Genomic DNA, 22,166 nt, shown 5'->3' on the forward strand with positions numbered 1-22,166 from the left:
GAATAAAAATGATTACAGATTTATAATATCTTGTTACCCTATCGAACTTTTTGTTTGTAGCATCAGCTTCAGTTTGGCCTGTTAAATAGTTCTTATAAATCTAAAAAAACTATTTTACTTTCATTCAAATTTTATATATCCATCGATATTTTCAATTTGCATATAATTTGTAATATTCCATTATAAAAATAATCCATGTAAAGCTTTAAATGTATAATACCGTTTGAAAAATAGAAAATAAAAGGATTTTTAGTAATATTTGCATATTATATACAGTGCACTTTTTCAGACAGACAAATTTGGAAAATACGGGAAGCGGGGGGGGGGGGGGGGGGGGGAATGACATCATTGCAAATGGTGAAAGGGGTGCATGGGCCAAAAAGGTTGAGAACCCCTGCTCTAGGGCATTGTCCTGCTTGATAGGGAAATGTTACTGCCCCTTGCTTCTGCCATTCATGAGTGGCCTTTAAACCTTTAAACCTTCAAATACGGCTTAGAACAGTATATATTTACGGATAATTTATGATTAAAATTACGATTCTTTTAACAGCGAACTATAGTCTAAAAGCGACATTCAATTAAAAGTTATGATACCCACTGTGCAATGACGATATAACGAGGGAATAGGTTACTGAAGCCGGATTACACGTTTAAAACAAATTAGGAATTAGGCATTATTATTATTATCATCATTATCATAGTGATAGTCATAGACATTGTGTTTGTCATTATTATTATTATTATTATTATTATTATTATTAGTATTATTATCATAATAATGTTAATAATAATATTATTACTATTATTATTATTATTATTGTTGTTGTTGTTGTTGTTGTTGTTGTTGTTGTTGTTGTTGTTGTTGTTGTTGTTGTTGTTGTTGTTGTTATTATTATTATTATTATTATTATTATTATTATTATTATTATCAAAGTCATATTTAGGAAAATATATAACATTGTTAAGAGAGCAATAAATCACATAGACTTTTTCCCTTCAAGTGATATAAAATTTCTTGCAGTAATGTTAGAATTTATCCTCCTAAATTGATCAAGTAGATATGTAAAACCTCAGTAGGAAAATAAAGCACAATTATATAATAACAAACATCTAGAAACGTGAAAAAAGTTGCAATTGCATGGACTAGCATTAAGTATATTCCTATGGTCGTTAGCTCAAGCATAACTGTTTCTCAAGGTAATTTTTTTATGATAAATTTCAAGTATATTATCAAGAACGAAACCGCGAGCGTTATTTCGTGAAATTCTATTAAGGGGTTTCTTCTAATTTATCTGGGAACAAGGACAATTTTCGTAAAATTTTGATAATGATACGATAATTATCGTAGTAATTTTTCGTCTCAAGTTTGGTTAATTACGTCGATTGGAAATACGTAAAATATTAAAATTGTTCCTGGATAAAGTTTTTCCCTTATTTCCTTTCTTCTAAAGTTGAAAAAATAATTGCTGAATTAGATCTTGACACTGTTGTACTAAAAGGAAATAAATGATAGATAAACTGTTTATGATTTCAGGTTTTACATTCTTTTATTTTTTATTTTATTTATTTTTTCTTTTGAAGTAAACAACTCTCAGAAAATAAAAAAATCCGTTTTGATTGTGTTAGCAGTAGCCATACTCAATTTTTATAATGAGGCGCATTTGCACTGACTCGCAGGGATGCCCTTTTTAGCTCGGAAAAGTTTTCTACCAGCTGATTGCCTAGAATTATTTTTTCCTACCAATCAGCTAGTAGGAAACTATTCCAAGCTAAAAGGGTAGCCCTGCGAGTCGGTGCAAATGCGCCTAATTATAAAAAAAATTAAGTATAGGTAGTCTTATCAGAACTGATATTTTTTCTTCACTAATATTTCTCTCGCATATTGCTGCGAAAAAACCATCTTGCCAAGTAAAAATTATTATGCTTCTTATGAATTTGCGTATTTTTTTTTTTACTACGAAAACGTCTACTACTATTAGTGATAATTTTAGAAGGGGGAATGAGGCAAGGCTTCATTAATATTATTTTTATTATTATTATTGTTGTTATTATTTTTATTATTATTATCATTATTAGTATTATTATTATTAGTGATAGTTATAGAAGGGGCCATGAGGCAAGGCTTCATTAATATGTTAACATTATTATTATTATTATTATTATTATTATTATTATTATTATTATTATTATTATTAGTTATTATCGCAGTTGCTATTGTAATTCTAACAGATAATCTAAACGGGAAAACGTCTCAAAATGAATTTCTAGCTTAGAAAATATGAATAATGTTTTTCAGGATTTCCGGTGAACAAGGAAGATTTGAGAAGCCTAGATAGAAAATGTAATATGCTAAGACGCTAAGGAAAATAAGATTGAAGAAAGTAAAAAAAGAAGGAAGATGGCACTAACAGAGATAAGAGTATTAAGAACATTACATTGTCGTTGGCTGCTGAAGCTGTTGCGTGATGTGTGAGGATGCTTAAGATCTTATGGAGAGAGAGAGAGAGAGGAGAGAGAGGAGAGAGAGGAGAGAGAGAGAGAGAGAACAAGGACAATTTTCGTAAAATATTTAAAATGATACGTTTATTATCGGGGTCATTTATCCTCTCAAGTTTGGTTAATTACGTCGATTGAATATACGTAAAATATTGAAATTGTTCCCTGATAAAGTTTTTCCCTTATTTCCTTTCTTCTAAAGTTAAAAAAAAAATAATTGCTGAATTAGATCTTGACAGTGTTGTACTAAAAGAAAATAAACGATGGAGAAATTGTTTATGATTTAAGATTTTACATATTTTTTTTTTTTTTTTTAAGTAAACAACTCTCAGAAAATAAAAATTACCGTTTTGACTGTGTTAGCAGTAGCTATACTCATTTTTTAATGAGGTGCATTAACATTGACTCGCAGGGATGCCCTTTTATCTCGGAAAAAATTCTTTCTAGCTGATTGATTAGAATTGTTTTGTCCAACCAGTCAACTAGTAGGAAACTTTTCCAAGCTAAAGGGGCAACCCTGCGAGTCGGTGCAAATGCGCCTAATTATGAAAAATTAAGTATAGGTAGTCTTATCAGAACTGATATTTTTCTTCACTGATATTTCTCTCGCATATTGCTGCGAAAAAACCATCTTGCCAAGTAAAAATTATTATGCTTCTTATGAATTTGCGTATTTTATTTTTCACTACGAGAACGTCTACTACTATTAGTGATAATTTTAGAAGGGGGACATGAGACAAGGCTTCATTAATATTGTTAATATTATTATTAATATTGTTATTATTATCACAGTTGCTACTATAATTCTAACAGATAACCTAAACGGAAAAAAAATCTCAAAATTAATTTCCGCCATAGGAAATATGAATAATTTTTTCCAGAATTTCCAGAGAATAAGGAAGATTTGAGAAGCCTAGTTAGAAAATATAATATGCTAAGATGCTAAGGAAAATAAGATTGAAGAAAGTAAAATGCTCAAGATGAATTTCAGCATAGAAAATATGAATAATGTTTTCACGGTTTCCGGAAAACAAGGAAGATTTGAGAAGCCTAGATAGAAAATGTAATATGCTAAGACGCTAAGGAAAATAAGATTGAATAAAGTAAAAAAAAAGAACGAAGATGGCACTAACAGAGATAAGAGTATTAGGAACATTACATTGTCGTTGGCTGCTGAAGCTGTTGTTTGATGTGCGAGGATGCTTAAGATCTTAGAGAGAGAGAGAGAGAGAGAGAGAGAGAGAGAGAGAGAGACCCCTTGTGTTAGCTGCCATTAGGTGATGAGAAGTGTAACAAGAAATATGAATTGATTAAATTAAACAGGAGATATCTTATGATGAGAAACTAAATTAGGAAAAAATGTTTTGTAAAAGAACATTATTATAAAAGGGTGTTAGGAAAAAAATAATAGAAAAGTTAAGTTACAGTATTTGATGGAGTATTAGAATGTAGACAGATACTAAAAAAAAAAAAAAAAGCTTTTAGAGTTATTGAACTAAACAGTGGCTTTATCGGTATTTGAAGCGAAAACTAATACGAGAGGATTAAGTTTTTTTTTCTACAATATCAAATGTACAGTTTTATCTTAAAGTTGTCGATAATAACTTCAATACAACGGTGTATTCTGTAATCTTCTGAGATTTTATACAAGAGCACACAAATGTTTATTCAAATGCATATAAACAAATCCTGTTGTCCAATATAATTGAACTGTAATATTATTCGTCTGAAAATACTTACATTTATTCATATACGATAAGTGTAACCGAGAAATCAATATATTTTAAAAATCTCTCGTTTATTTTCTTTTAAGGAGCAAAGCTGTTTCGTTAAAGAAGAAAAATGAACATAGGAAGAAAACTCAAAATTACTTAGTTCTTTCAAGAATAGGAATAAATGGTGTGTTAGATAACAATTAAAAATGCTACAGATTTTAGGTTTTCAGAAAGGAAATGCTTTTAAAGAGATTGAAACATGTTTGTACTAATTTTGTTTAAAGAAGAGTTACCCTGACCTGAATTTATAGATTAATCAACAACATGAAAGAGTGTTGGACAAAAACCGCCTCCCTTATTAATTTTATTTACACGTGAAGACATTATAGGGAAGTTCCAACATCTCAGTATGAACTAATTGTCCTAAATACTCTTTGTTATAGGTTTAAAGGTTTAAAGGCCGCTCATTAATGGCAGAGGCAAGGGACAGTGACATTGCCCTATCAAGCAGGACAATGCCCTAGACTCTGACCATATATATGCATATTATCAGCGGCCAAACCCCCTCTCCACTCAAGCTAGGACGAAGGAGGGGCAGGCAATGGCTGCTGATGACTCAGCACATAGACTAATAGGTTCCCCAACCCTCCCTCCATAGCTCATAAGGCTAGTGTGGTTGTAGCGACCTAAGGAACTAACTAGTTTGAGTGGGACTCGAACCCCAGTGAGTTACCACTTAGGCTACCACAGCCCTTAGTAGATAAGGAATTCTTTATTACCGGGAAATGTTTTTTTTTTTTTTTTTTTTACTATTATTTTGATGATATGGTCTCATTACCTTTATCTAGTAATAAATGCCCATTTCGAATGTTTAGTACAGTAAGGGTTGTGGTGGCCGATGTGGTAACGTCCCTGACTGGTGAACGCCAGACTGGGGTTCGAGTCACGCTCAAACTTGTTAGTTGCTTTGTTCGCTGCAATCTCACCATTCTTGTGAGGTAAGGATGGAGGGTTTACTGGAGCCTATAGGTCTATCTGCAGAGTCATCAGCAGCCATTGCCTGGCTCTCCTTGGTCCTAGCTTGGATGGAGAGGGGCCTTGGGTGCTGATATGTATATATGGTCATTCTCTAGGGTATTGTCCTGCTTGATAGGATAATGCCACTCTCCCTTGCCTCTGCCATTCATGACCGGCCTTTAAACCTTCAAGCCCTTTAGTAAAGAAAAAAGTAAAAAAAAAAAAATAACTATCACCGAATTTAATGTCAATTTCATAAGGAAAATTCGCTGCCTTCGAAGATACTCAAAGTAAATAAATTGCAATTCTCAATTTAGCAGAAATTTTCAATTCGTTCTTAAAAGTTTTGAGATAAGTTAACGATTGATGGTACTTCTCACTGCATTCCGGAACTCTCTTAAATGTGATTAAAAATGAATGAGTAATGTAATGAGATATCTTTTTTCAAGAACATTTGTAAATTAATGTTGCAAAATGTAATGTACTCGTTTCAATTACGATTCTTAGCAATAACAAAAAATAAATAATAATAAATAATAATGAATTATCTTTGAAATTACAGATAGAATTGAAGTAATATACACAGTAGTGTGAGAAAAAAATATAGATGAGTTTGTAGTCTCAAATATCCCCTGATTTTGTTGCTCCATTAAATCTTTGAAGTTGAGATAAAGAAAATTAGAAACATTATTTACGGAGTAATTGGATAATTTGGTTTATCTTTTTTAGTGACGAATATCTATTTTTTTTTTTTCATTGATTTCGTTTCTTTATTACTGATATTTTGTTTTAATTTACTCACTTTCAAAAGAGAAAGATGAAACAAGCTAGGAATCTTGTTGTCATTCGTAATAGCATAATGATGGAGTACACAAGCGTATTAGTGAATGGAGACATACACAATAATGAATATAGAGAGAGAGAGAGAGAGAGAGAGAGAGAGAGAGAGAGAGAGAGTGTGTTTAGGTTAACGAGGGGTAAAATAATTAAGAGGAAAGAATATAAGAACGACAAATACGAAGAAAAAGAAATAACGTATGAAAGAAGCAGGAAATGAAGAGTATTACGAAGGGGACATAGTGAGAAAGAGAAGGTTAAACGTATGATTAAATGGATAAAGAGAATTGGGATTTTTTATAACCATTTATGATAAAGGTCAGGTGTTCATCAACTCTGGAGAATTGAACGGATATTTTATTGCAACAAAATAAATGTTTCAAATACATCCGTGTAAGAAGATAAACTCGTAAGATTATAATAATGTCCCAATAATATTCTGTTGATCGTGATAACTAATTTATAATAGACCGATTTCTGATCGGCTAACGTAGTTAAAAAATAGTTAAAGTGAAAAATTACCCTCCGTTATCGTCCCACTCTGTAGATAAAAAAATGTATCGGATAATTTAATTCTAAATACTTTAAATAAAACGTTAACTTACTCTACCATTTAATGATAGATATAAATAGCTATAAAATATATATAATTGGAATGGTGGTTTATTGATGATCTGCATGATACAATATACTGTATATATATGTACATATACATGTACAAATATATATATATATATATATATACATACACAAACACTCATTATATATATATATGTATATATGTATGTATATATAATATATATATATATATATATATATATATACACTCATCCATTATTCCTCTTTTTGCGAGTCTCCTTCGGTGACGAAGTTTTGAAATATTTTATCCCACTTAACTTCAACTCGTTAATTCCACCTTTTTACTCTTTAATTTATTTTTAACATACTTCTATATTTGAAAAACATTAAGTGAGTATTCTATTATGAAAAATTAAAAGCATCTTAGGAGAGATATGTGCATTTTATTTCAGTTTTGATTGTGACATCCAATTTGTATGTCTATGATAACCTGTTGCATATGAAAATATTTTGACTGCAAGAGATAGATTCAGCTCACAATTTCGACATGTTTATTTTTTCATAAGGTTTGATAAGCATGTCAAGATATATTATTGCTGTTCAGGTCTGAATTGATAAGATAAATATGCTGGTGGGAAAAATGATTTATATTGACCATTCAGAGAATTATTGATAAGCATAAACTGGGGCAAGGAGATAAGATTGTACAATGTTCACGATAGAATAAGCTGGTACACGCAGAATCTTACGCAAACCACATAAATGAACATACACAGACACAGTCAGACACACACACACACACATATATATATATATATATAATATATTTTATATATATGTGTGTGTGGGGGGGGGGTTGAGTCAAACTCATTCATGGTTCAATGAACATTTATCAATATGCAATATAATTTTACCATTTATTCATGAAATTTATTTTTAATTCTAATAAAGTAGTTCAAATACAATATTTAATATATGTTTAAGTTTCGTTAATCGTACATAGCAAAGATCATGAACAAAAAGGACTTAGGTTTAGAAGCTCCTTTAATATTCTTCAGCTAGAGGGAAAATAGCATTAAACAAGTCCACGTATGAAAATACACTTATGCATGCTCGTATAGTACATGTATCGGACTAATGATTGTAGTTTCAGTGTTATTCACGTATTTTAATTAATTTTTTTTTCATGTGTTTGAAGTCTTATATATATATATATATATATATATATATATATATTTGTACAACACATGCAACCTCTTCTAGTCCACTGAAGTCAAAGGCCTCAGACATGTCTTTAGTCATGTTTTGATTTCTGTCCATTTTCATCACCATGCTGGCTGCTGCGGATTGATGATAGTGGGAGTCTTTTGTTGAATCACTCACAGCAAACCAACCTAGTAAGGGTTTCCCTGACTAGTACAGCTCTTCTGGTTATGTCGGTGCCAAACCCAACGTTAAGGTATTCCTGCTCAAAAAAGCATGAGAAATGAATTTATTAAAAAGATCATATATTATTTTGTGCTTTCTGAAGGACTGCTACTATAAAATAAAACCAGCCAAAAATTATTCACACGTTAAGGTATCCCCGCTCAGAAAGTATGAGGAATAAATTAATTAAAAAGATCATATATTAGTTCACCAAACGTTCAGTTCAGCTCCACAAAACACTAGAAGAGTTGGAAGACCCAGGTCTACATGGCTGAGGAGTATGAAGCGCGAAATAGGAGATGACGAATGGAGAAGTATTGAATTAAAAGCTCAAGATAAAGACGACTGGCGAAATCAAATCCAGGTCCTTTGCGTCAATAGGCGCAGGAGATGATGGTGATGATGATGATGATTATTATTTGCGGTTTCTGAAGGAGTACTGCTATAAAATAAAATTAGCTAAAAATAATAGAAATAAGCCCCAACAACGGTAATTATCAAATAGTAAACAAATTCCACTGGCACTGAAGTTCCACGTAACCGTCTCTTATCCGAAAACCTTCCATACACCTTTTGAACGTATTTCCTTCCACGTTAAAACTATATCTTATCATCTCCAACCCTCCGTGTTATGTCCCCTCATTTCCCCCATTCATTCTTCTGGCTGTTATCTGCTTCCGCCACCCCTCCCCCCACTTCTCTGCCATTTCCCTTCCTTTTAACCCTCGCTTCCACACAAGTGTGTTTTCTTAATTACGCTGTTATTTTTTATGTTACTTAGGGCTTTATCACGTTATCCTCTTTTGTATAGTTATGCCTGGCTTCATTTCCTTTCTCAATTTCATTTTTTATATCGCATCTCTCTCTCTCTCTCTCTCTCTCTCTCATCTCTCTCTCTCTCTGTTTCATTTTCTATTCAGATTGCATCTCTCTCTCTCTCTCTCTCTCTCTCTCTCTCCTCATTTTCTATTCAGATTGCATCTCTCTCTCTCTCTCTCTCTCTCTCTCTCTGACAAACACCTCTTATTGTTATTGTCCATGTCCTTCCTCCTCCTCCTCCTCCTCCTCCTCCTCTTCTTCTTCTTCTTCTTCTTCTTCCCAATTCCTCTCATTTCTCGTTGTAGCGGATAATCTCTTCCTCTTTTCCTCCCGAGCATCCTTATTCCAATCTGTATTTTTTCTCTCTCTTGATCTCCTTCCAAGTCGGTATTTACTCCTAATTAATTTCCATGGGATTGTTGTTTATTCCCCTCTCTTCCTTATCCTGATTATCCTCATTTTTTTCATTTTACTATCTTTCCCTCTCTTACATTAGTCACACCATCTAAGAAATGTGAAACCTCTAAAGATAGCTCACTCTCTGTTGATTAATATCTGTAATGGACAAGTTAATTCTGTATGCTATTTCATCTTTAAAGCCTATCATCTTTGTTAAGATGATTAACTTGTGTAATTAATTTCTTAATCTGGCGATTGAAACGGTGGAACTTCAGAAGTTAGAAATATATACTTTTTTTTTTTAACAGGTTGACGTAAATCTCTTCGTAGTATATATAAGCTTTATCTGTTTTATTGTTGCTACTGATTTTGATATATCCTGTAATGTTTTATTTTGATTCTTATTTTCTTTTATTACTCATTTATAGTTTATTCGTTATTCCTCTATTTCCGTTCCGCCTGAGCTGTTTTCCCTGTTGTAGCCCCTAGGCTTGTAGGATCATGTCTTTCAAACTAGGGTTATGTCGTGGCTATTAATACTATTAATAATGAATATCCTTTCTAAAGATATTCTTCGTCGCTCTTGTATCATATCAGTCGTTTGCCTCTGCAAGATTCTTGTACGGAAAATATAATATTTTTTTCTTGTCAGTCTTTCATATTTAAAAATTTCCTGCTCTTCTTTTTTCGTCTTCTCATTTTCCAAGGTATGCTGAGAAATGACATACCCTTGTGAGTTATAGACTCAGCATTATCACCTATATATATTCCTATCTAGAAATGCAAAAATAAGTTTTAGAAACGTGAATGTAATTTTAATCTTTTTTTTGTTTTTGTTTGCAATTGATGCCTGGTGTTTTTTATTGAAATATTTAGTCATTTTCCATTATTTGTGAAAATCCCTTCTCCAGTCAATATGTATCCTAATCTCTCATGATTTTATAATCGATTTTTGATTATCTATCAAAACTCTGTAATTAGGTCTGCCACCGACGAACATTTTTAAGGTTTTTAAGAACACCGATCCAACTAAATTTATTATAATGTTAGTTTCACTTCATATTTTTCTTTATTTATTCTCAAATCAATCAATCAATCATAAAGATCTTGTTCATATATGAATACCCCCAAATTCCTTACCGTTTATATATATTGTTTCATTTCTTATTTTTTTTTTGTTTCATGACGGTGGTTCATGTTTTAATGACAGAGGCAAGGGACAGTGACATTGTCCTATCAAGCAGGACAATGCCATAGAGACTGACCATATATACATAAGATCAGCGCCCAAGCCTCCTCTCCACCCAAGCTAGGACCAAGGAGGGCCAGGCAATGGCTGCTGATGACTCAGCAGGTAGACCTATTAGGCCCCCCCCCCAATCCTTAGCTCACAAGGATGGTGAGATTGCAGCGACCAAAGAAACTATTGAATTTGAGCAGGGATCAAACCCCAGTCTGGTGTTTTCCAGTACGGGACGTTACCACGAAAAGAAATTTTCTTCCTTATTCTACTATATTTATTTTACCGTTTAACATTTACTCTTATTCTAGAATTATTTATTCTCAATTGCTGTCCAACCTCTTCAGCATTTACTTCAAGGTACAACACCAACGTTTCCAACAATTATGCCAAGGTAGTGAATGGCCCCCCAGGCTCAGTGCTGGTCCAAATCATTGAAATTTCTAAAGGCAATATAAATATATTTCAGTAATATATTTATAGTTTTTATCCTCAATAATGTTAAGCTGTTTCATTTTCTGACATTACATTGTGATTGGGTTAAAGAAACCTCCACAGTTAAGAGGGTAACTAGTAGGGTTTAGAAGATATATATATATATTATATATATAATATACACACGTTAAGGTGATACCTTAACGTGGTGAAATGATTTGTGTATCTCCATGATCAGCGAGGCTGTACTTGTTAGTACCACCTATACTAGGTTGGTTTGTTGTGAGCGATCGCACAACAGTCTAATACCATCACCAATCCACAGTGCCCAAGACAGAGACGACTGGCGAAATCTAACCGAGGCCCTTTGCGTCAATAGGCGTAGGAGAAGATGATGATGATGATGACGAAGATATATATATATATATATATATATATGTATATATATATGTATATATATATATATATATATTATAGTAAGCATCTTTGTCTATTTGTAAGGCTTTAAATTTTACTTTCTGCGATATTAAATGGTTCCACTGAAATCCTACATGCAAAAAACATATCCGGCATCCATGATCATATTTCAAAGGCCTCTTGGAACCTGGCCTATCTACCGTTGGTCATTTATTCCCCTCTTAAGTTCTTCCTTCTGAAGCTATCGGTCCCCTCTTTGTTCTCTTCCCTTCCCTTTTTCCCTATGTAGAACTCTCTCTCGACCCCCATATAGACCATATTCTCTTACCCACACTTTTTCGTTCTTTTTCGCTGTCTTTCTATCTCTCCCTCAATGTCTTGTTTTTTCTTTTCATCCCGTTGTTCTTTGTTCTCATTCTCTACCTTGGTCACTTTACCTCTTCATTTTCGTTTCTCCCCTCTCTCTCTCTCTCTCTCTCTCTCTCTCTCTCTCTCTGGAGTCCCTTGCCCTCGTACCATTTAATGTGTCCCAGAGATTCATCTATACACGGAGTATCTAGCTTTTCTTCTTCGATTTTGTCTTATCTCCTATTTTTAGATTTTTTTTTTTTTCAGTCTTGGAATCTTTTGTTTACATTAATTTCCAAAGTAATATATTTACTTACAATGATTATAGTGTTCATTAATTTTTTTTTTTTCAACAATATCTAAATGATCTTCAGTGAGTAATAATTAAGAAAAAAATTATCCTCTAGAGCTGGATAGAAGAATATTTATCATTTAATAAATTGAAGAAAGAAAAAATATTTTGTTTGCTTTCAATCTGTACGTGGTTGCCAACGTTAGATATTCATCATACCTATTTATTTTTATTTTTTTTTTTTTGAAGGAAATGAATCAATGAAAAAACATCAGGTTTTAATCTTCCTCATTTCTCTTGAGAATGAAATACCAATAGCCTTGTCCCTGTTGGACTTTGGAAACAGTGAAGAAGTAAATGGGGGTCGATAATACAGCTAAAAACAATGTTTATTTCTTAGCATATTTTTTCAGTGCAATGATATACCAACATAGTTTTTTTTTATAGAGAAACAGAAAATATGATTTGCGTTGATGTTTTCCTCCGCTTTGGAGATTTAATTGTTTTGTAAATTGAAATGTAAATATTTGTGTGTGTGAGGGAAATATATATATATATATATATATGTATAGATATATATATATAAATATATATAATATATATATATATGTATAGATATATATATAAATATATATATATATATATATATACATAAATATATATATATATATATATATACGCACAGTATATATCTATATCTATATATATTATATATATATATATAGAGAGAGAGAGAGAGAGAGAGAGAGAGAGAGAGAGAGGAGGAGGATAATTTGTGCATTATCGTTTACCGATATTAGATATTGTCAAAGTACAATGGCAAAATCTGAGTAAACATCTTTCGCATGACTGTTTATATCATAGATGAAACATTTTGTTTATGTCCGACATATGTTGAGACGAAGAAAAATACGCATTTAATAGAATTAATTTTATGCAGATAACAATTCCTCAATAGACAACGATTGTGAATCTCTCTCTCTCTCTCTCTCTCTCTCTCTCTCTCTCAGCCAACAGAATTCATTTATGTATATATGATATCAATTCTTTAATAGACAACGAACCTCTTTCTCTCTCTCTCTCTCTCTCTCTCTCTCTCTCTCAGCCAACAGAATTCATTTATGTATATATGATATCAATTCTTTAATAGACAACGAACGTCTGAATCTCTCTCTTCTCTCTCTCTCTCTCCTCTCTCACACACACACACAGCTAATCTAATTCATATACATCGATAACAATTGTTCAATAATAGACCACGAATGTGGATCTCTCTCTCTCTCTCTCTCTCTCTCTCTCTCTGACCTTTACTAGAACACAAGATGAGAATGGAAAAAATGTTTATATGCTATAACATCTGGCACACTGTAGGCGTTTCCCTGAATAGAAGAATACATTCATTCGACTGGTTTTACTCAATAGAATAGTTCTCGTCCAGATTTTTTCCTTGAATGGGAAGTGTTATTGGATTCTCTTTTGAGGTTAAAGGCAATTTGTTTGTTATAAAAACCCTATGGGAGTTATTGACACCACTCGCCAAAAGGGACTGAATCCTAGAAGAAAATTTGGAAAAAAAAAGGCTTCCGACGTTAAAAGACCGAAATTGTTGTAGTTAGGTCAATGGCTTTTTTTTGTATTCTAGACTGCGACTCACTTATTAATAGAGAGAGAGAGAGAGAGAGAGAGAGAGAGAGAGAGAGATTGACTGTTAGATATTATCTGACGTCATAACAGCGAAGGTCATTGATGCCACGAGAGAGAGAGAGAGAGAGAGAGAGAGAGAGCTTTACTGTTAGATATTATCTGACATAACAGTACAGGTCATTGATGCCACGAGAGAGAGAGAGAGAGAGAGAGAGAGAGAGAGATTGACTGTTAGATATCTGACGTCATAACAGCGAAGGTCATTGATGCCACGAGAGAGAGAGAGAGAGAGAGAGAGAGAGAGAAGAGAATGATTTGTGCATTATCGTTTACCGATATTAGATATTGTCAAAGTACAATGGCAAAATCTGAGTAAACATCTTTCGCACGATTGTTTGTATCATAGATGAAACATTTTGTTTATGTCCGACATATGTTGAGACGAAGAAAAATACGCATTTAATAGAATTAATTTTATGTAGATAACAATTCCTCAATAGACAACGATTGTGAATCTCTCTCTCTCTCTCTCTCCTCTCTCTCTCTCTCTCTATATATATATATATATATATATCTCAGCCAACAGAATTCATTTATGTATATATGATATCAATTCTTTAATAGACAACGAACGTCTGAATCTCTCTCTCTCTCTCTCTCTCTCTCTCTCTCTCACACAGCTAATCTAATTCATATACATCGATAACAATTGTTCAATAATAGACCACGAATGTGAATCTCTCTCTCTCTCTCTCTCTCTCTCTCTCTCAGCTAATCTAATTCATATATATCGATAACAATTGTTCAATAATAGACCACGAATGTGAATCTCTCTCTCTCTCTCTCTCTCTCTCTCTCTCTCTCTCTGACCTTTACTAGAACACAAGATGAGAATGGAAAAAATGTTTATATGCTATAACATCTGGCACACTGTAGGCGTTTCCTGAATAGAAAAATACTTTCATTCGGCTGGTTTTACTCAATAGAATAGTTCTCGTCCAGATTTTTTCCTTGAATGGGAAGTATATTGGATTCTCTTTTGAGTTAAAGGCAATTTGTTTGTTATAAAAACCTTATGGGAGTTATTGACACCACTCGCCAAAAGGGACTGAATCCTAAAAGAAAATTTGGAAAAAAGGTTTCTGACGTTAAAAGACCGAAATTGTTATAGTTAGGTCAATGGATTTTTTTTCGTTCTAGACTGCGACTCACTTATTATCAAGAGAGAGAGAGAGAGAGAGAGAGAGAGAGAGATTGACTGTTAGATATTATCTGACGTCATAACAGCGAAGGTCATTGATGCCACGAGAGAGAGAGAGAGGAGAGAGAGAGAGAGAGATTGACTGTTAGATATTATGTGACGTCATAACAGCGAAGGTCGTTGATGCCGAGAGAGAGAGAGAGAGAGAGAGAGAGAGAGAGAGAGAGTGACTGTTAGATATTAACTGAAGTCATGACAGCGAAGGTCATTGATGCCAGAGAGAGAGAGAGAGAGAGAGAGAGATCCCTAAAGTAACTTTCATAACTAGGATTTGGCTAATCCATTTTGGAAGCAACTATGGTTGCATTACAAAAAATCCTTCAATGATAAGTAGTGAGTGATAGAATGTCAAGTGAATGATTGAGTAAAGATTTAAAGACCTCTCATGAATGGCAAAGGCAAGGGACAGTGACGTATTTATTGGTAATTGGACAGACACCAGTGGTTACGAGATGTTTATTATTATTATTATTATTATTATTATTGTTATTATTATTATTATTATTATTATTATTATTATTATTATTATTATTATTATTATTATTATTTGCTAAGCTATAACCTCACTGGAAAAGCATTATGCTATAAGCCTAAGGGTTCCAACAGGGAAAAATAGCCCAGTTAGGAAAGGAAAATAAGTAAATAAATAAATGATATAAGAAGTAATGAACAAATAGAATATTTTAAAAACAACAACATTAAAACAGATATTTCATAATATATAAACTATAATAAGACTTATATCAGCCAGTTTAACATAAAAACATTTGCTGCAAGTTGGAACTTTTGAAGTTCTACTGATTCAAATACCCGATTAGGAATATCATAGCAACAATAGAATGATTTCAAAACGTAATTGATAATAATTGGTCAATAAAAATGACAAGGTATTCATGCATAGATGTAGACAAACTGAGTTTTTTTTTTCAAGTATAATATAAATTTACTGCAAAATATTTCGAGCATATTCTGTTGAGTATTTACACAAAAATATATTGAAACTTTGAAAGCGAGCTGAATAGAATAGATCCTGTTATTATTTAATGGTTTTACTGTTTTATTCTCTTTGAAGTGTTTATTTTGTTCTTTAACCTCAAAGTCAGCAACAATTTCTCTTATTTATTTGCAATATTGGAAAGTGTTCGGTTTTTATACTTTGTTTTATCTGTCTGATACAATACACGTCTATTAAATTAAAGTGTATGCACATTTGTGAACTAACATATTTGATGTGTTACTGTATGTATGTACGTATGCATGCATGCATTTATATATGTATGTATGTATGTATGTATGTATGTATGTATGTATGTATGTATATTTGAGACAAAACGATTCACCTACGACGGTTACTATAACAACAACAAATGCAGCCATTTCTAGTTCACTGCAGGACAAAGGCCTCAGACATATCCCTAGTCATGCCTTGGGTTTGGCTATTTTCATCACCAAGCTAGCCATTGTGGATTAGTGATGGTGTGAAACTTTAATCTGATCGCTCACGGCAAACCAACCTAGTATGTGTGTCCCTGACTAATACAGCTTTGCTGATCACGTTAAGGTATCCCCACTCACCACTTGCTTAACAGGCGTTTGGTTTACCTTATGAAAAATGATTATGTACATGGACTCTAACCAATCACCTCTCTCTTCTGGAATAATATCTGATTTAGTCCTATCTAGAATAGGCCTACACGAACAGTATCCTTACATCTTGTAGAAATAGGAAAGGGAATCTTTTCCTTATAAAATAATGCCTGTCACCATATAATTTCTAGATGTCGGGATTTATATTACATATCGCTGTAACATTTCCAGTCTACTTAGGAATTTCATTTTACTGAGTAGCCTGTGTCGCAGGTTTAGAATATTATTATTATTATTATTATTATTATTATTACTTGCTAAGCTTAAAACCTTGTTGGAAGAGCAGAATGCTATAAGATCGAGGGCTCCATCGGGGAAAATAGCCCAGTAATGAAAAGGAATAGGGAAACTAAAAAAGAAGTAATTAAAATAGAATATTTTATGAACAATAACAGCATTAAAATAAATCCTTCATATTTAAACTATAAAAACTTTAAAAAAAAGAAGAGGAAGAGAAATAAGATAGAATAATGTGCCCGAGTGTACCCTCAAGCAAGACAACTCTATTCCAAGACAGTGGAAGACCTGCCTTATAATATGAATGTTTAAAATCAATATGCTAATGCATTCATCATCCTCTAAAATGCTCTATCTGTCTATCTGTCCATCTATCTGTGTGTCTATTTATCTATCTATCTTTATATGTTACGTCAACTCGAACTATGAAACGGAGTGTATTTTAACCCGTTACATTTTCTATCGATTGTGTATCCTACGTTTCAGTCGTCAAGTTTAGAGTATATAAAGGCATCAATTTACCTCATTCAGAATTAAATTGAGATTCCCATTGCCATAAAGAAATCAGGAGCTGCTCTCTCTCTCTCTCTCTCTCTCTCTCTCTCTCTCTCTCTCTCTCTCTCTCTCTCTCTCTCTGTGCAATAAAAATGGGAAAGAAAAGTCTCTCTCTCTCTCTCTCCTCTCTCTCTCTCTCTCTCTCTCTCTCTCTCTCCTCTCTCTCTCTCTCTCTCTTCTCTTCTCTCTCTCTCTCTCTCTCTGTCTCTCTCTCTCTCATACTCTGTGCAATATAAATGGGAAAGAAAAGTCTATTTAAAAGGAATGTAACTTATATGTTAAAACTATTAATTTACGTAATGTCCACATACTAGTACCCCCCCCCCCCTCTCTCTCTCTCTCTCTCTCTCTCCTCTCCTCTCTCTCTCTCTCTCTCTCTCTCTCTCTCTCTCTCTCTCTCTCTCTCTCTCTCTCTGTTTAATTAGTCTGTTTAGCACCCGGCTTTTCGCCCTCCTTCAAAGTAAAACACACCATGTAATCAGATTCATTACACCATTAACATAATAATCTAGAAAGCGCAACCTGTCTTATTTTGCTGTAACTCAAACAAATTAGGGAATATGCAGCTAGGACTAATGTAACTTGGAATCTCATTTAAATAAATGTATATGTGTATAACTCGAGAGGGCTGTTTGTGATTCTCTGTGAGTTGCATATTTGGTGATTAACATGTAAGTTAAGATATATTCAACAGATGTAGATAGATAGATAGATATTTAGAAAAATCCTCCGCTCTATTGGGGCGAGATTATCATTCCCTGTTTTTAATCATATTTCAGTTAATTGCTTGGAGTACCTGTCTCTTGATGCGTGAGCCTTTGAGTTATTCGAAGCATAAATTAGGTTCCTTTCCCCAGGTGATGACCATAATGACAAATATATTCAACCTAGGACAGTGCAGCAGTCTCTGAGTTATGGCACAGACTGAATTTGAGATTACTTGTATGAAAGTACATTCAGTCAGCAGTATTAACTCAGTTGTATCATGAATTTACTCTATTTTTGTTGTATCTTCCCCTACCAAGTCCAACTGAAGGTGGATGGTTTGGGATACCAAAAGAATCACACGTTGCGACTCCAGTGTCTTAAAAAAACGTATCGTTACCCTCCGCCAACGAAGTTGGAAGGAGGTTTTGTTTTCGCCCCTTATTTGTGTGTGTCTGTGTTTGTTCGTGAACAGCTTCCTAGACAAAATTTTAATCGTATAGTAATGAAAGTTTCAGGGATTAAGTGTTATATAAAAAGCTGGTAATGATTAAATTTTGGAATATCAAGGTCAAAGGTCAAGGTCATGGTCAAACAAAATGTCCAATTCACGTAATCAGCCATAAGTTTGGACATTGCTGTCACAGAGACTTCAGACTTGGATCATATTTGAATGAATGAAAATCCACGTCAATTAATACATGTTTAGGTCGAGAAATAAGGTGAGGCAGCGGAGGTCTGCGCTCTACTGAGTGCCTCTCTAGTTTCTAAATGAAAGCATTACTTTTCTACAATAGCTTATTCATGGTACTCGTTCTTGTAAAATGATTACGTTTAGATGTCAATAATGATAATGATATGTCTTGCACACACGTACACACTCACAAAGAAGGTTAGAGATGATTTGCTAACCGCTGTAGCCATTTGTTGACTTCAAGCTACCCCTGGTATCCATTCATAGATCGGTTGACTGGTGACGGTATACCATTCACGAACCGAGAAACTGTTGACTTGAATGTGTGTGTGTGTGTGTGTGTGTGTGTGTGTGTGTGTGTGTGTGTGTGTGTGTACTGTATTGTGTTTCTTGTATATACATTCCGTTATCCTTATAAGAATGATGTTTCTGCTTTTTTTTTATTTTCACGTGCGAAGTATTATTATTATTATTATTATTATTATTATTATTATTATTATTATTATTAGGTAAGCTATAACCTTAGTTTGAAGAGCTAAATGTTATAAGTCCAATGGTTCCAACAGGGAAAATAGCCCAGTGAGGACTGAAGAAAAGAAATAAGTAAACAGGTATAATAGTGTGTTTGAGTGTGCCCTTATGTAAGAGAACTCTAACCCAAGACAATGGAAGACCATGGTACAGAGGCTATTGCACTACCTAAGACTAGGGAACAATGGTTTGATTTTGGAGTTATGTAAAAACATTTACTCCATGAATGTTTTCCATAAGTTCATATTTATTCTATCACCTATTTTAGAGATATATATCTACCACACACACTCAAACGTGCAAACCTATCCTCTTTGGTGGAATTGATAATAACGTTTGTTGGACCCTCATATTGAAAATAAGGGTTTCGTTCCTGTTATTCTTAATATTATTATGTTCAAATGTTACTTTTGCAGCATTTCTATCTATATTTTTATTCATTTTATCAGTAATATATTACGTTTCCGATTAATATCCGGTTATAAGTTTGCGCTGCGGAATATGATTTCCTGGAAGCAAGTTTTTTTCCCTTTGTTTTTTCAAGCCCTTTGTGTTCTTTTTCCCGGTAACGACAAATTGTTTTTTTAATGCCAAATAAATTTGCGTATTTGTTTTTGCATATTATTACTTTATTAGTTCACATGAATTATCAGGATTTCTCCTAAAACTGCTCCCTATCTTATTTAGATTTTTAACCATTTTAGAAAGGCTTTGGTATCAATCAGGGTAAATATCTTCTTTTATTTCATGTTATGAAAATGTTGAAGTTAATGCAATCAGGCTTTCGTTCCTCAACTATTCAATAATTAGTATACCCGAGCCGTTAAATATCACGTCTAAATATTTAGATGGATATGCTATTTTTCCCTGTTGGAGCCCTTTGACTGATAACATCCTGCTTTTCCACTTAGTGTTGTAGCTTAGCTCGAATAAAAATAATAAAACCACGCACACGCACACATACAGTTTCAGCCCTTCCTACCTCATCACCCTTTCCTGACTACAACCCGCTGGTTCTAATATTTGTGGGGGAGTGTGGTTTCCGAGTATACCTCTCGGGGTATCTTTTCTCTCTAGGGTATTACAACTCCCTCTCCCCCTGAGCGAGACAGGAAATATATATATGTGTATTATATATATAATATATATATATATATATATATATATATATATATAATATATATACATACACACACAGGGGCGTAGGAGTAGGGGCTGGGGGGGGGGGCAATAGTCCCCTACTTTTTTGCTGAAAATTTAGTTTTCTATTAAAAGATAATTAAATGCATGAATTTAGTAACTTAGAAAAGATTCAAAGATATTGAAGTACATAAATTTATTCATTCATCATAAGAATTATCTTTCAAAAGCGATGTCGATTATATATATATATATATATATATATATATATATCTTTATATATATATATATATATATATATATATATAACATATACATATATACATATATAAAACAGCAAATTTTCATAGCCCGTGAATCCATTATCTTCTTTTCCTTCCTTTGCTTCATTTGCTATCTCTGTGTACCCATTGTGTTTTTCTTTTAGTTCATCTATCATCTGCCCTCATTATGTCCTGCACATGCCCATTTCGTTTGCTTACATGTTGTTAGAGTATGCCGTACTTTATTTGTTCTTGTATCCATGTTTCTCTACTTTTTTGCTGAAAATTTAGTTTTCTATTAAAAGATAATTAAATGCATGAATTTAGTAACTTAAAAAAGATTCAAAGATATTGAAGTACATAAATTTATTCATTCTTCATAAGAATTATCTTTCAAAAGCGATGTCGATTATATATATATATATATATATATATATATATATATATATATATATATATATATATACATATATACATATACATATTTACACATATACATATATAAAACGGCAAATTTTCATTGCCCGTGAATCCATTGTCTTCTTTTCCTTCCTTTGCTTCATTTGCTATCTCTGTGTACCCATTGTGTTTTTCTTTTAGTTCATCTATCATCTGCCCTCATTATATCCTGCACATGCCCATTTCGTTTGCTTACATGTTGTTAGAGTATGCCGTACTTTATTTGTTCTTGCATCCATGTTTCTCTTTTTCTGTCTGTTATTGGAATTCCCATCATTATTCTTTCCATAGCTCTTGTGAGTTTCAACTAGCTTTTGCTCTAAGGCTTTAATAAGGTTCGAAGTTTCTGATCCATAAGTTAATATTGGATGACCATCTCATTAAAAACTTGACTTTTTAGAGCTAGTGGCTTTTTCCTTTTCATAATATCACTTCGTTTACCAACAGATCTTCATCCCATGCTTATCCATTTTTTAATTTTGGTCTCATGTCCTGTACAAACAATTATTGTCTCTGCTAATACTTATATTCATTAACTCGTCCTTGACTTTTATTTGTCGTCTCTGTATTTTCATTGAATATTGAGTTTGTTTTGCTCAAATTTATTACCCTATCAGTCCTACATTCCTGCTTTCCTTATTCAAATCTTCTATTATCTTTAGTAATCCCATCCATAATTCACTGAATAGAACTAAGTCCTCTGCAAATATTTAGTTATTAAGGTATTCCCCATTAATGTTAATTCCTACATTTTATTAATCTAAATTCTTAAAAAATTCTTCTAGGCACGCTATGAATAATTTGAGGGAGATAAAGTCTCCTTGTCCAACTCCTTTTCTCAATTGGAATGTTCTCCCTAAATTTATGCATTTTAAGATTGCTGTACTACCCTTATAGATATCTTCAAGTGTTCTAACATAAGTATCATCTATTCCTCGTCGTTGAAGGGCTTTCATGACTTGAACTTTTGACAGAATCAAAAGTTTTTTTATTAGGCTTTAAATGCCA

Source organism: Palaemon carinicauda, chromosome 15 (assembly GCF_036898095.1).
Source record: "Palaemon carinicauda isolate YSFRI2023 chromosome 15, ASM3689809v2, whole genome shotgun sequence".
NCBI lineage: Eukaryota > Metazoa > Arthropoda > Malacostraca > Decapoda > Palaemonidae > Palaemon > Palaemon carinicauda.